Source organism: Musa acuminata, chromosome BXJ3-2, assembly GCF_036884655.1.
Source record: "Musa acuminata AAA Group cultivar baxijiao chromosome BXJ3-2, Cavendish_Baxijiao_AAA, whole genome shotgun sequence".
In the NCBI taxonomy this organism is placed as follows: domain Eukaryota; kingdom Viridiplantae; phylum Streptophyta; class Magnoliopsida; order Zingiberales; family Musaceae; genus Musa; species Musa acuminata.
In genome coordinates this window covers 15,772,666-15,786,751 of record NC_088350.1, presented here as the reverse complement: position 1 = coordinate 15,786,751, position 14,086 = coordinate 15,772,666, and the positions used below count along the sequence as shown (strand labels likewise).

General features: G+C 37.8%; 1 long non-coding RNA gene across 13 annotated transcripts; it reads left to right on the top strand.

The window, feature by feature from the left end:
- The first annotated feature begins 6,129 nt into the window (after positions 1 to 6,129).
- Positions 6,130 to 13,292, top strand: LOC135631819 (uncharacterized). Of its 13 annotated transcripts, XR_010494517.1 has the most exons (9): positions 6,130 to 6,289; positions 6,819 to 6,967; positions 7,065 to 7,379; positions 7,483 to 7,542; positions 7,621 to 8,060; positions 8,930 to 9,267; positions 9,418 to 9,434; positions 9,493 to 10,010; positions 13,090 to 13,292. It is a non-coding gene; the product is annotated as an uncharacterized LOC135631819 (long non-coding RNA). The 13 variants fall into 13 exon arrangements; XR_010494519.1 differs by lacking the exon at positions 8,930 to 9,267; XR_010494520.1 differs by lacking the exon at positions 9,418 to 9,434 and having other exon boundaries at positions 9,772 to 10,010.
- Positions 13,293 to 14,086: the final 794 nt, after the last annotated feature.

Here is a 14,086-nt window from a genome sequence, read left to right as displayed (position 1 = left end):
ATTAGGCTTGTTAGAAGGTCAAATCAGTAACCTAAAGCATGTCTGAGCAATGGTACTGCCAAGCCTAAGTTGTAGTACCGCTTGAGTTAGCCAAAAAGCACAATTTATGCTTTTTTGACAGTTTCGACGATAATACCGCCTAGACCGATGGTGGTACCACCAGAGCCTGGATTATTGGCCTCGTGATGAAGATAGTACTGTTCGATGTCGATGGTAGTACCGTCAATACTCCGAAATTTCAAGGATTTAAATTTTTTGCTATATTCTTGAAGCCTTTTAGGGTCTATAAATGTCTCCCTCATGCTTGCTTGATGGGGTACTAATTCTTGAGCATAAAAGTATTGTAAACTCTCTCTTTGAGTATTGTTTGAGTTTCTTCCTCCTTGAGTTTAAATATGATTCTAAATTGTAGAAGATGGGGTCTTTTAAAATAGAGTGAGTATGAAGGTTCTCTCCTAAGCTTGTTAAAAGGAGAATAGTTATAATAAGAGTAGTTGATCTTTGCCAAATGGAAAGAAGATTAATAGTGAAAGCCGATGGCCTTGTAAGAAGATTAATTGGGAGTGAACGTAGGTCAAGATGACCGAACTAATATAAATCTGTTTGTATTTCTTCTCTTGCCTTGATTTGCTATTGTTTACCGATTTACTTTACTTGCAACCCTTGTACTTTTGGTTAATCACATTTTCGATATGAATTTAGTGATCAAATTTTAAAATCAATTAAAATGGCTAGAGCACTAATTCACCTCTCCCCTAGTGCCATTACGATCCTAATAAGTTCTTTCATTAAAGTGTCAGCTAATGACTTAGTAGTATATTTAAATTAATATTTAAATATTCTAGTGTATTAGTTGTAGACTATAATTAAGTCTAAATATTATTAGCAAGTATCATAAAACTAAGTCTTTTAGACTTTTTATGATTAGTTATCTCTGTTAGGATCGAGAGCACTAAGAGGGGGGGGTGAATTAGTGCAGCGGAAATCTTACAGCGATTAAAAACGAAAGCTGCGTTCGTTCGATAAAAACTATTTTGATGCAAAAGCTAATTCTAAGATTACTTATGATTAAGTGCAGTTTATGTCTAAACACAGTTTGCGTCTAAGCGCAATTTATGCAGTTTGCAGTTTGCGTCTAAATGCAGATTGCGTCTAAGCGCAGTTTGCATCTAAGCGCAGTTTGCGTCTAAGCTCAGATTGCATTTAAGCGCAGTTTGCGTCTAAGCGCAGTTTACGTCTAAACTCAGATTACGTCTAAGCGCAGTTTGCATCTAAGCGCAGTTTGCGTCTAAGCGCAGATTGCGTTTAAGCGCAGTTTGTGTCTAAGCGCAGTTTACGTCTAAGATCAGATTGCATCTGAGCGTAGTGCAATTTGCGTCTAAACGCAGTTTTACGTATAAACACAGTTTTATGTCTAAACGTAGTTTTACGTCTAAACATAGTTTTACGTCTAAACGTAGTTTTACGTCTAAACGCAGTTTGCTTCTAAACGCAGTTTTACGTCTAAACGTAGTTTTACGTTTAAAAGTAGTTTACGTCTAAAACACAGTTTTACGTCTAAATAGAATCAAGACGTAAACATAAACTGCAAAGAAACTTGTTCGCAGAAATCAGTTTGCAGTTATAACCAAAATCAAGACGTAAACGTAAACTGCAAAGAAACTCGTTCGCAGAAATCAGTTTGCAGTTATAAACAGAATCAAGACGTAAACGTACACTGCAAAGAAACTCGTTCGTAAAAGCGCAGAAGACAGTTTACAGTTATAAATAGAATCAAAACGTAAGTGTAAACCGCAATGTAGAGATCGTATGAAAACACCAATTTACGTCTGAATGCAGATTTGAAAAGAACAGAACTTAGAAACTTGTTCGTAAAAGCGTAGAGAGCAGTAGCTATGTAGGAGGTTTGCAGTAATGATAAAGTGCTCAAAATGAAAGCAAACCAAAGATTTAGAGTGGTTCGGTCAGTCTTGACCTACTCCACTTTTGGCTTCCTCCACCGACGAGGTCACCGACGTCAACTAGAAGCCTTCCTTCAATAGGCGAAGGCCAACTACCCTCTTACAGATTCACTCCTTTTGACGGGCTTAGGAGACAACCCTTACAGAAGTTTTCTCTCCTCTCTTTACAACTCAAACTTGAAGAATAGAAAGAGGAGAACTAGCAGTTTTGAGCTCTAAGAAACACAGAAAGATAGCAAGATTTCGAGTGTGTGTTCTGTGCTTTCAGTGCTGAATGGGTGGGGTATTTATAGGCCCCAACCCAGTTCAAATTTGGAGCTCAAAACGATCAAATCCCGGAATTCCGGGATCAGGCGGTTGCACCTCCTGACTAGAGAGGTTGCACCGCCTGGCAGAGCTCGAAGACTGAGCTCAGGTGGTTGCACCTCTCTATCAGGGGCGGTTGCACCTCCTGAGTCTGGCTCGGAGATTGAGCCCCAGGCGGTGCCACCTCTTGACTGAGGCGGTTGCACCTCTCTACCAGAGCTCGAAGACCGAGCTCAAGCGGTGCCACCTCTCTGTCAGGGAGGTTGCACCGCCCAGTCTAGCTCGAAGACTGAGCTCAGGCGGTGCCACCTCCTGGCTGGGGAGGTTGCACCGCCCAATCTCGCTGGGAGGCTTAGCCCAGGCGGTGCCACCTCCTGGCTGGGGCGGTGCCACCTCTTTCACTATTTCAGCTCACTTGGTTTGGCTCCAAACTTGGCCCAAACCAGTCCGAACTTGGGCCTAATTGGCCCCTACTTGGGTTATAGGATTAACACCTAATCCTAACCCTAATTAATGTGCTAACTATGATTTTAAAGACATTTTCTAAGCTATTACAAAGTCCGCAAGTCAAGACTTCTTCTGGCGAGCTTCCGGCAAACTTCCGGCGGTCTTCCGATAAACTCTCGGAAACCATTCTGCGGACTCCCGGCAAGCTCCTAGACTTCACGATTTGTTCTTAGCGAGTTCCAACAAGCTTCTTTGGCAAGCTCTGATCTTTCTCGGCGAGCTCCGCGAACTCCCAACGAACCTTCCGGCGAGCTTCCGAAAAACCCTTCGGCAAGCTCCCAACTCATTCTCGGCTAGTTCCGGTAGCATTCCCGACGAACCTTCGGACTTCCGTCGAACTCTCGAACTCGCAACAAATCCTTCGCACTTGACTCCGACACTTTGTTTCGCTTTATGTCTTCATCGTTATCATAGTTAATCCTGCACAATTAAAACAAAACTTCGATCGAGACAATTAATCCTAAGCAATTAACCAAGTTGTCCGGCATGTCATTGGTCCCTCGACGCTTCGTCTGATTCTTCGGCGCATCGTCCTCTCCTGCGGCCTATTGCCCAATCGGCCAGTTGACTCCGCAACTCCGATATCCTTGGCACAATAATCGCTCTTCTTGGCCCGATGCCCGAGTCCACTGCCCGAAGCCTTCTGTCGATACGTCGACCGATCTACCGACCCGACGTCCAATCTTCTGACATGTTCCTCCGGCACAACATGATGTTCCTGCTTTAATTGTCTCATCCTGATCGATGCATCCTGCGTCACTCAAAACGCAGATTAAATCATAAACATATATCAAGTAGTTTCATCATCAAAATACGAGATTCAACAATCTCAATTGTTTGTTTTACATAATTTTCAGTAATTAAGCCTATCCTCAAGTATACCTTCAGTAGTTATCTTCACTAATCTGATCAAGGTCTAATACACCAAATACAAATTATATATGCTCAAGTCATTTAATTCAGAAAATATAAGGATATTTATAAGAATACAATAAAGGAAGTATCACTATGATAATATAATATTAATGCTTTAAGTTCTTCAATAAATATTGAACTATTGTTATAATCTCTATTTCATTTTGGGTGAAATATTGGCATAGTTATTGTTCATATAAAATTATTTATGAATGACTTATACCATCGTCATGAAATAATATTGTTACCTTTGAGAATACAACCCTAAACTGTAAGGATATCAAAAATAGTATTATTCTACCCTATCACATAATTATTCAAAAAAGATTCTCCTTTGAGATTATCTAAATCTCCTAATCATGAATGATATTTTGAATATTATTTTTTAATTTTATTTAGGACTAATTCTTTAATATAATTTTATAAGTTATTGGTCCAAATCACTTTGGTGGCTACATAACCAAATTTAAAATATCATATAAATGATAAGATTTTTATTGTAATTCACATCCCATAAGTCTACTATCTCAGGTTATGAAAGGATATTTGTACCCTCAATGATGTAGCGATTGTGCAGTGTCAATGTTTACAATGATTGCAGCAACATTACTACTACTGATTGTAGTAGCTGTGATAGCATCGCTGCTAGAAGCCAACGTCAATTGGATGCCGGCAACCGCATGTAGGTGGCGATTGCACCACGCGCAATGGCTGTGACTGGTAATTACAACACCTTGCATAGTGGTTGTGGGTGACAGTCGTGTCATGTGCAAACGATGATTGTTGCGATTTACATTACAACAACGACGCACTACGTAGTGGCTGTAGTGCCTCGCCCATGTGGCGGTCGCACACTACAGCGATCATGACCCTCTCAAGTGGCAACCACCCTCGATGACACTATCACCAATAACAAACTATCGATAGTGATCTATCAATCAAACATAAGAAACCTTACATCATCTGCAAGCAGGTGATAAGATAAATTGAATAGAAAAACATATCGACAATACTAACGAATCCTTTATGCATCATAAATAAAAACATCTAACACTATTTTGCAAGCGAAAGATGTTAACAAATAGATCAAAAGTATCTAATTTTAAAACTATAACTTTGATACCAATTGTAAGCATAAAAACATAATATGCTATTATTAAGTGAAAGAATTTTAATGTCAAAAATCTGAAATTAAATAAAAATATATACGATGTGTATCTTTAAATATTGTTCAAAAAATCATTTATCGGATCTATAAGCTCACCATCATCAAATTTGAGATTTATGTGATGTCGATCTGGAAGAAGAACTAAACTCACTTTCTCCTCTCTTCCTATCATTTCATAGGACCAATATGATCAATGAATTTAGGGAGAAAAAGAATATTAGAGAAGATCTATAATCCCTTAAATGTCACGTGACTAGGGGAGTTGAGAGAAGATATATAATCTCTCAATCGTGTCATGTATCCACACATTCTCGTACCTATGTATTTGTATATCCGTATATTCAATTATGCATGTTTTATTATTATGTTAAGTTTTCAAGAGGTCTTATCTATTTATAAGCGATAGTAAAGGATCTAAAATAAGTAATTAGAAGCATTCCTTCTATCAAAAATATCTCCTAAGGAATCCTATCATAATTAAATTTTTTTTTTTTCTATTGATCAATAACCGTTATCAAACTTTAATTATGTCTAATATATATTACCTAATTAGATAAAGACATAATCTAATAGATGTATCATTTAATAAGTCCTCCTAACATAAATACGTGTTATTCTTACAATATCGACTCGGAGTGAAAATACAATCTACGTTCCTCATCAGGTTCCATGGCTCATAGCATATAAAAATAATATTTTAAACTTTATAAAATTTATCTATTAATTAAATACTATTTATCTCTTTGTCTACCATTTCCGGTTGGTGGTCATCTTGGGTTCCGATTGTATCCTTCTTTTTATTTTTAGTTTTTTAAGACTGAGTTCACAAAGTTATGATGAAACTTGACCACCTCCTCCGGAGGTCAAAGTTTGGAGCTACGTTTCCGGTCAACAAAACACACCGCACCACGTGACGAACGGAAGCTTTATCCACCGCTATCTCGTTTCCACAGAAGAATTCTGATATTTATTTATTTATTTATTATATTATTATTGTTATTATTTCTTATGGCAAGCAGCGTTTCGGGTCACGAAATCAACGGAGTGCCTCGAGGATGCGTCCGGGACTCGGGAACCTTCGTCCACCTTCGGCGTAGGCAATTGCGTATATCCAACGCAAACGTCTACCCAACACCGACCGTTCCACGGACCCATCCTTGTCGGCCACAGCTAAGAAGGATCCATCTCAGCCGTTGCTTCTTTCTTTTATTCTCTGATCTAGATCGTTGGCTGCCTCACCGCAACCCTATAAAGGACGGGCTCCCTGCCCTTACTTGCGATCGTTGTTTTGGTTGTTGGCTTGCGTGGTTACGCGTCTGCGGTGTCCTTTAAGTGGATCCTCAGCCATCCGTAATCGATGATTTCGTTTTCGGATAGGACGATCCATCGATCGTTGATTTCGTTTTCGGATTGGATTATCTGTTTCCGATAGGTGGTGCATCCAAATCCTCAGCCATCCCTTAATCGTTGATTTCGTTTTCGGATTGGATGATCTGTTTCCGATACTTGAAACTGATCTACTTTCCATGCGGGGTGTATCAAAAGCCTTGAAACTGATCTGTTTGGATGATCGTTTTCGGATTGGATGATCTGTTTTCGGATAGGTGGTGCATCCAAATCCTCAGCCATCCCTTAATCGTTGATTTCGTTTACGAATTGGATGTTCTGTTCTCGGCACTTGAAACTGATCTACTTTCCATGCGGGGTGTATCAAAAGCCTTTTGTTCATGTGGCTTTCGTTTTCGGGGACTTGGACATTGGTCTTGAACGAATCGGGTGATCTATTTTCAATCGCTGCGGATCGGAAGCGTTTGATATCTGTTATTTTCGTTTTCTGAACGAATTGGATGATCTATTTTTTTCCCATAGGAATATTGAGAGGCTAGGAGTTCCGATTATTGGAATCCGACTAGTGGATTATTCTTTAACCGCTCTTTTTTTTTTTTCTTGCGATCTATCAGAGGGCTTCACAATTTTGCCGGATTAAGGCTATTTGCGACCGATTTTATATGTACTTTCGAAGCGGTAGGTGAGGCTTTGGTGTTTGTGTGGGTATTATCTTAATGGAACCCTCGCGGAGTCTGTGAGGCAATTTGTGAAGGTTGCTCTGGTATGCGTTGCACGATTAAATATTTTTTCCATTAGATAGTGTTCTATTTAAGGGGTTTCCTTACTGTAATGAACGCTGCTTATTATCATGGATGCAGGTTTTCCGAAATGATCTGAACAAGGGATGTGTTCTTTTTGATCTGGTTTAGTTGGCCTTCGTTACTTTCAACTTTTATTTGTTGCATTTATGTCCACCAGTTGGTTATGTTTGTTTGTTTTTATTTTTTGTGTGCAAGGGAAAGCTTCTGGATATGATATTTGAAATAGAGATGTGTGTGTTTTGCTACCATGCTATGATATTTGGTTTGAGATATACGCTAACGGTATCTGCATCAATGCTGTGTCTTTTGGATACTCTAGTTGGATTTAGACGGGTATCAGGGAAGAGTTCCATCAACTTCTCATTTTTTGAGGTTGCCTGTTAAATTGTTGATTATTTTTCCTGTCCTCCTTTTGTCAGCATTTTATATATATTGAAGTTAAGTTCTCTTTGTTTTCTGAATGTTCTATTCCTAGGGTTTTTGTGGGCAGTTGCCGAAGCATCATCGTTAGGCATGATTCTATTAAATAGAGATGGTAACTCACCTTTGTTGGATTGTTTTTGGTATGAGACCTAGGATTTTACATTTTTGATAAGGCTAGTTTCTGTGGCAGATTCTATATGTGTCATCGACGCTGTTGGTGGGGCTCTGGTGTTTTTGTGATTATTATCTGTATGGAGCCACACGTAGCTGTGATGCAGTTTGTAAAGGATGCTCCAATTAAGGATGCTCTGGTTTTTGTTGAATGATTTAAATAGGTTTTCCATTAGATAGTGTTATATTTAAGGGGTTTCATTGTTGTGACATACGTTGCTTATTATGATGGATCCAGGGCTTCCGAAATTATCTGAACAGTGGATATGTCCGGTTTGTGCTGGTTTAGTCAGCCCTTGTTACTTTCAAACATTAATTGTTGCCCTTACGTGCACAAGTTGGTCATTTGATACGGTTCTCATCAAAGTATGGTTGTTTGTTTTTATTTGTTGTCTGCTAGGGGAAGCTGATGGACATCTAGTTTTGCATGGGCATGGGACATTTCTTTGAAAGTGAGATGTGAGTGTTCTGCTACCTTCCTATGGTATTTGGTTTCGATATGTTCTACTCTATCATCATTCATGGAAGAGGTTCCTTTCACTTTTCATTGGCTATCTAATTGTTGATTGTCTGTCTACTTATTCCATTGGCATGCTTGGTACATTTTATAAATTTGCACTTTTGAAGTCAGTCTTTCTCTTTGTTTTCTGAATGTCCTATTTGTAGGGTTTTTGTGTGCAGTTGCAGAAGCATCAGTATCAGCATTAGCCATAAGCCTGGTTATTAGGATTATGACCTTTCTTGAATAGAATTTTTGGTATGAGACATACGTTTTGCCTGTTTTAAAAGGATAGTTTAGATTTAGGTGTTTAATTTATGCATGTTTGTGATATTAAGTTTTTGTCCAATTGTTAATTGTTCTTGTTGTTGTGAATTTTTAGCTGTTACTTGCTTGGCAAGTCTTTTTGGTCATACTAATGTCTCATTTGTCTCTTCTTGGATTCTTTGTTAGATTTCTATTTTGCAGCTTAATTATCTTTTTGTTTTAACCTGCCTCTGGTCATCTGATGTTTGGTTTCAGTTAGCTTGTAGATGTTTTTTTAGTATGACATTTAATCATTTTTTGCTTTGAGTAAATAACTTTGATTGGTCTTTACTTTGATTGGCTCATGTTCTATTGTTTTTTATTCTACTTTATCTCTTATTTGTTGGCATTTTTTAAGTTCTCTGTACAATTTATAGTTTTTTGTTCCATGTAAACTTTTTGTCCTTGTGTGTTTCTAGTGTAACTTTTGACTGGTGTCTTTTATGTTGCCCTATAATGCTGATGTCGCCTCATATGAGAGATTATTTTACCGTAAACAATTCATCATGTTGTTTGTTTGCAGGATTTAAATTGGGTATATGGAAGGTTATTTTGTTTGCCTATTTGGTTTATTACATCCAGTTGTATTCTTGGCTGCTCTTTCCAGATGAAATTTGGATTTTCTGTCCTGGTTTTCTACAATTAGTTATGACGTTTGGTAGCAGGATTTTATTTTGGAGTTAATACATTTCTAAATTGGGTTAATTACATCCTTTGGTGTTCTTGGCTGGTTGTATTAGAGGAAGTCAGATAATTTTGTTGAATAACTTGAATTCTGTGGTCATTATTTCCATTGGCGTCATTGCTGTTCATTTATTGCCAAAATGCAGTCCAACAGTGCAAAGTTGTTACATTTGAAAGGTCATTATTTTCACCGACTTTTTGATCCTTTGGCTTATAAAAGTTCTCTGCTGCGTTTCTCTTCCTTTTAATTAACTTCCATTTCTCTTTTGAATCATGTTTCCTTTATCTTGTGTGGAAGCTAGGACGTGGTAATGATTTTACGTACAGGTACCTGTGCTATTAAGGTGTCTTTGTTGGTGATCTTGGGTTATGATAATTGTACTTGATTGTTATATCGATAAGGTGTCTTTGTTGGTGATCTTGGGTTATGATAATTGTACTTGATTGTTATATCGATTTTTGAATCAATTCAATGGCACAATTGATGGCTTCAAAAACAAGTGGGTTTTAAGATACATTGTTACTTTTTTCTTGTATCAAGTTGGAGGGAGGTACAGACATGCTGTGTTCTCTTGTTTTTCCTTGAAATTCATTTTATATTGCTGATTTTTATGAGAAGTTATCTTCTCAGGCTGATGTACTTTTTGCTGCTCATTTTATGTGATGTTTGTCTACTTGAAGCTTGTTTTGGGAGCTGGGTTTCATGTTAAGAAAGTTGGGTTTCTCTTCAGTATGGAGCCTTCATATTGTAAACAAAGGAGTCCAATTTTCATCAAGGAATATTCTTGTGGGAACCCAATTGCTAATTGAATATATTTCCTTTATGAAGATTCTTCAACCATAGCTGATACAAACAAGTTTACAAGATTGTTGTTTTGGTTTGCATGATGAAGAGAATAGAAGTTCTACCTGTACTCCTGGTAATTTTCGTCAGCTTGTCATGTTGAACGGAGATATCTTCTAGAATGGGCCCAAAAAAATTCATTATTTGCATGTTGTTTTTGATAGTATGTGTAGACAATATACTTAGTTCTATTGTGATCAACATTAGGTCTTTGGGAGTTTATGATATCATAATGTCACGGACTTAGCTAGAATTGCCTAAGTCGTGAGGCACCATTGCAGCAATTGTCATGGACTTAGCTGGAGTTGCTTAAGTCGTGAAGCACCCTTACGTCTACTTCTCAAATTTAGTTGGGATTTCCTAAGTCATGAGGCGCCATTACGATATATGCATCCGTAAAGGGTCAGCCTAGTTGTAACCTTATGCAGGTCTCGAAAGACCTGTTAAACAATAAGTTAATTAGTTTGAAAACGGACAAGTCTCTTTGTTTCGCGAAGAGGGAAGCTTTACAAGTAATTCAGTGAGCACCTTGAGTGCAAGAGAGAAAAGACAGGAAGGAGGAAACAAGGACTTTAGAAGGTTGATTGAACAATTGCAAGTCCGCAAACAATTGCCCACCAGGTATCGGGCGCGAAGGCAAGTTCCTATCAAGTTATAATGATTATAACTGAGATTCTTTATTGTGAGAGCTTAAGAATTTTGTTGCCAATTAACCTTCAAAGATGTATAAGCTATGACTTGCAGCTCCACCTTTTTCACTTCAATCATTGATGTTCTAGCTTTGTTTTTTTATTAGTTACTGGTCATTGCATGTGGACATGTTGGTGGATTTTTTCTTTTGATGGATTTTGACTTGTCATTTGATTAATCCAGTGATGGGATTGGATGTCTCTTTAGTTCTCCCGGTGTACTTTCTTTTGTTTGGGTAGATAAAATAATTTGCTTACTCTTGTTTTGGTGTATATTTTGGTTTTAATAACCATACAATGTCAAGAACTACTGTTGTTTCCTGTGTTTGTTGTATTATGGGCTTATATGGCTTTGAATGAGTATGTAAGTTTATAATTTCTTTGTTTATATGTGTTGTATTTCAAATGTGTTTGAGAAAAAGAAGATTTTTGAGGGCGAGGTGCATCTTTTCTCTTATATCAACAGAATAAACAATTTTGGTTGGTTCTTTTATTCCAGTATTCTGAATTTAGAGACTTGAATGAGTTCTATGATGAAGCAAAGACGTACGATGCCAGGAACCAAGATTGCAAAATGTTTGTAAGCTAACTATTGATTTCTTCATTGTATAATAGTCATTGTTTTCTTCATTGGATTACAGACATGAAAAGATCGACTTTCTTTTGCAAAGCTAATTATTGTTTGAAAGTTAATTATTAATTTCTTCACTGTAGTTAGAACCAAGGTAGGTAATACCGAATGATATCGTTCGGTATGGGCGGTACGTACCGGTCTGACCGCATACCGGTACGCGGACCGCCTGCTATCGGGCGGAACAAAAAATAATAATAAAATAATATATATTTATATTTATATATAAATATTTTAGAAGAAGGCAAGGGGAAGGAAAAGGCGATGTCGCCGAGGCGATCTGACGTCGCCTTAAAAAGGTGCTCGGTCGCTCGCCTCGCTTCACTTCCAGGCAACGCGCTTTAAAGAGGCGTCGCTTGGGCGCTCACCCAAGCCTAGGCATTGGGCGCTTCGTGCTAGCGCCTGGGATAAACCAGGTGATCGAACCAAGATTTTAGTGCCTTTTGTATACTGTTCTTCTTCCTTCTTCTCCTTCTGTATACTGTTAACAGTATACTAATAATCAAGGATTGCCATACCGATCCGTACCGCTCGGTATGAGCGGTACGTACCGGTCCGATGATATATCGGTACGCGGACCGCCCGTTACCGGGTGGAACGAATAATAATATATATATATATATATTAATATATATATTAATAATTTAAATAAAATCGAGGCGACGTCGCGTCGCCTCGGCGAGACGCGTCGGCGATGTCACCGAGGCGACACGTCGCCGAGGCGACGCAGCGCCTTTCTCGGCGACGTCGCCGAGGCGACGCAGCGCCTTTCTCGGCGACGTCGCCGAGGCGACACGACGTCGCCTTTTTCGACGACGTCGCTATATATATATATATATATATATATATATATATATATATATATATATATATAATTTAAATAAACGTCGCCTCGGCGACGTTGCCCCGTGTGGTGAAGGAAAAGGCGACGTCGCCGAGGCGATGCGACGTCGGCCAATAAAAAAAAAATAAATAAATAATATATATATATATATATATATATATATATATATATATATATATATATATATATATATATATATATATATATATATCGCTCGGTATACCGAGCGGTATACCGTTCCGTACCGTACCGAGAGATCGTCGAAACTTCGGTACGGTACGAAATTTCAAACCTTGCTAATAATAGTATTTATATTTATTAGATTAATAATATATTATTTTGATTTTAATACTGTTAATTTTCTTAATTTAATAGTATATTTTTATTTAAAATTTTAAATAATTATATTTATTAATTATATTATATATTTTTATATTTTAGTGTCTCGCTTCGCTCGAGCGAGTGCCTAGTGCCTCAAGCGTTCTTGGACCTTAGCACTTTTTGGCGCCTAGCGCTTTTTAAATCATCGATATATATTTAATATATATATATATATACCGCTCGGCATATCGTTTCGTACTGTACCGAGCGAATGGCGAAATGTCGATACGGTACGGTATTGGGAACCTTGGTTGGAACATCTACATAAAGCCTAGCATAATCAATGTTAATGGAAATTCATGGGAAAGACCCATGATTAAGTAGATTGAAAAGCTTGGAATTGACTTTTGAGTTGATCCGCTAGTCCCCATTGCTGTTGCCCATGTTGTTGGCAAGTTTTGATTTTGTAGTAATTTCCTGTTTGTACATTTTTATATGATTCAAAGAAATGTGGAAGGTTCGATTAGGACACTGAAAAGGGTGGAAAATGACTTTTGAGTTGATTCGCTTGTGTCTGTTGCTATTGCCTGTGATGTTTTGCAATTCATTGTTGGATTTTGTTTTATTTTCCTGTGCCCACATTGAATGATTTGCGTATGTTTCGTTACAGGTGATGTGAACAATGTAGTTGGAACATCTACGGAAAGCCTAGCATGATTAAACAGAAATTCATGGGAAAGATTTTATTGGCTTTAACTGGTTTTCCCAGGATTAACATTAGATTGAAAAGCTTGGAACTGACATTTGAATTGATCCACTAGTACCTGTTGCTATTCCCCATGATATTTGCAAGTTTTGGTTCGATTTTGTTCTTTTCCTGTGTGTACATGTTCATATGGTTCAAAGAACTCTGGAAGGTTGTGTTTGGTTGAAAGGGGGCGGTGCATTTGGATTGAGATTAGCAAATCGAAAAGATTGGAAAATGACTTTTGATTGAGATTAGGGCATCGAGAAGGTTGGAAAATGATTCTTTAGTTGATTCGCAAGTCTCAGTAGCTATTACCGGTGATGTTCTGCAATTTATGGATGGATTTTGTTTTATTTTCCTGTGCCTACATATTTGTATGTTCCAAAGAACTTTGGAAGTTCTGTTTTTGGTTGAAAACATGGTGCAATGGGATGTTGTATCTATTACGCAAATTGGTTGTACCAAAAATTATTGTGGACGAGTACTCAGATTTTGTCATAAGGTATCAGATCAAGGTTTTTGATATGGTTGTGTATGAATCATGTAGGTGGTAAGTTGCCATTCTATACGGAGGTTTAAAAATAGGTGTAGTACCAGGTAGAAGATCAATTGTAAATTCAATTTGTCTATTTGATAGTAGTTCAAGTAGATTTTCAGGAAAAACATCTAGAAAATCCCGCACAATAGGGATGTCCTTTAATACTGGCTTCTTAGATTCTTCTCCAGAAATGAAGGCCAAGTATCCCTGACATCCCTTCAGTAATAGTTGGGTAGCACTCAAGGCTGAAATAATAGAAGAAAATTTTTCTTGAATCCCAATGAACTTGAAAGGTGGTTGATCTAGAGGTGAGAAAGTAACAGTCTTCTGAAAACAATCGACACTTGCATGGTATGCTGAAAGCCAGTCCATACCCAAGAT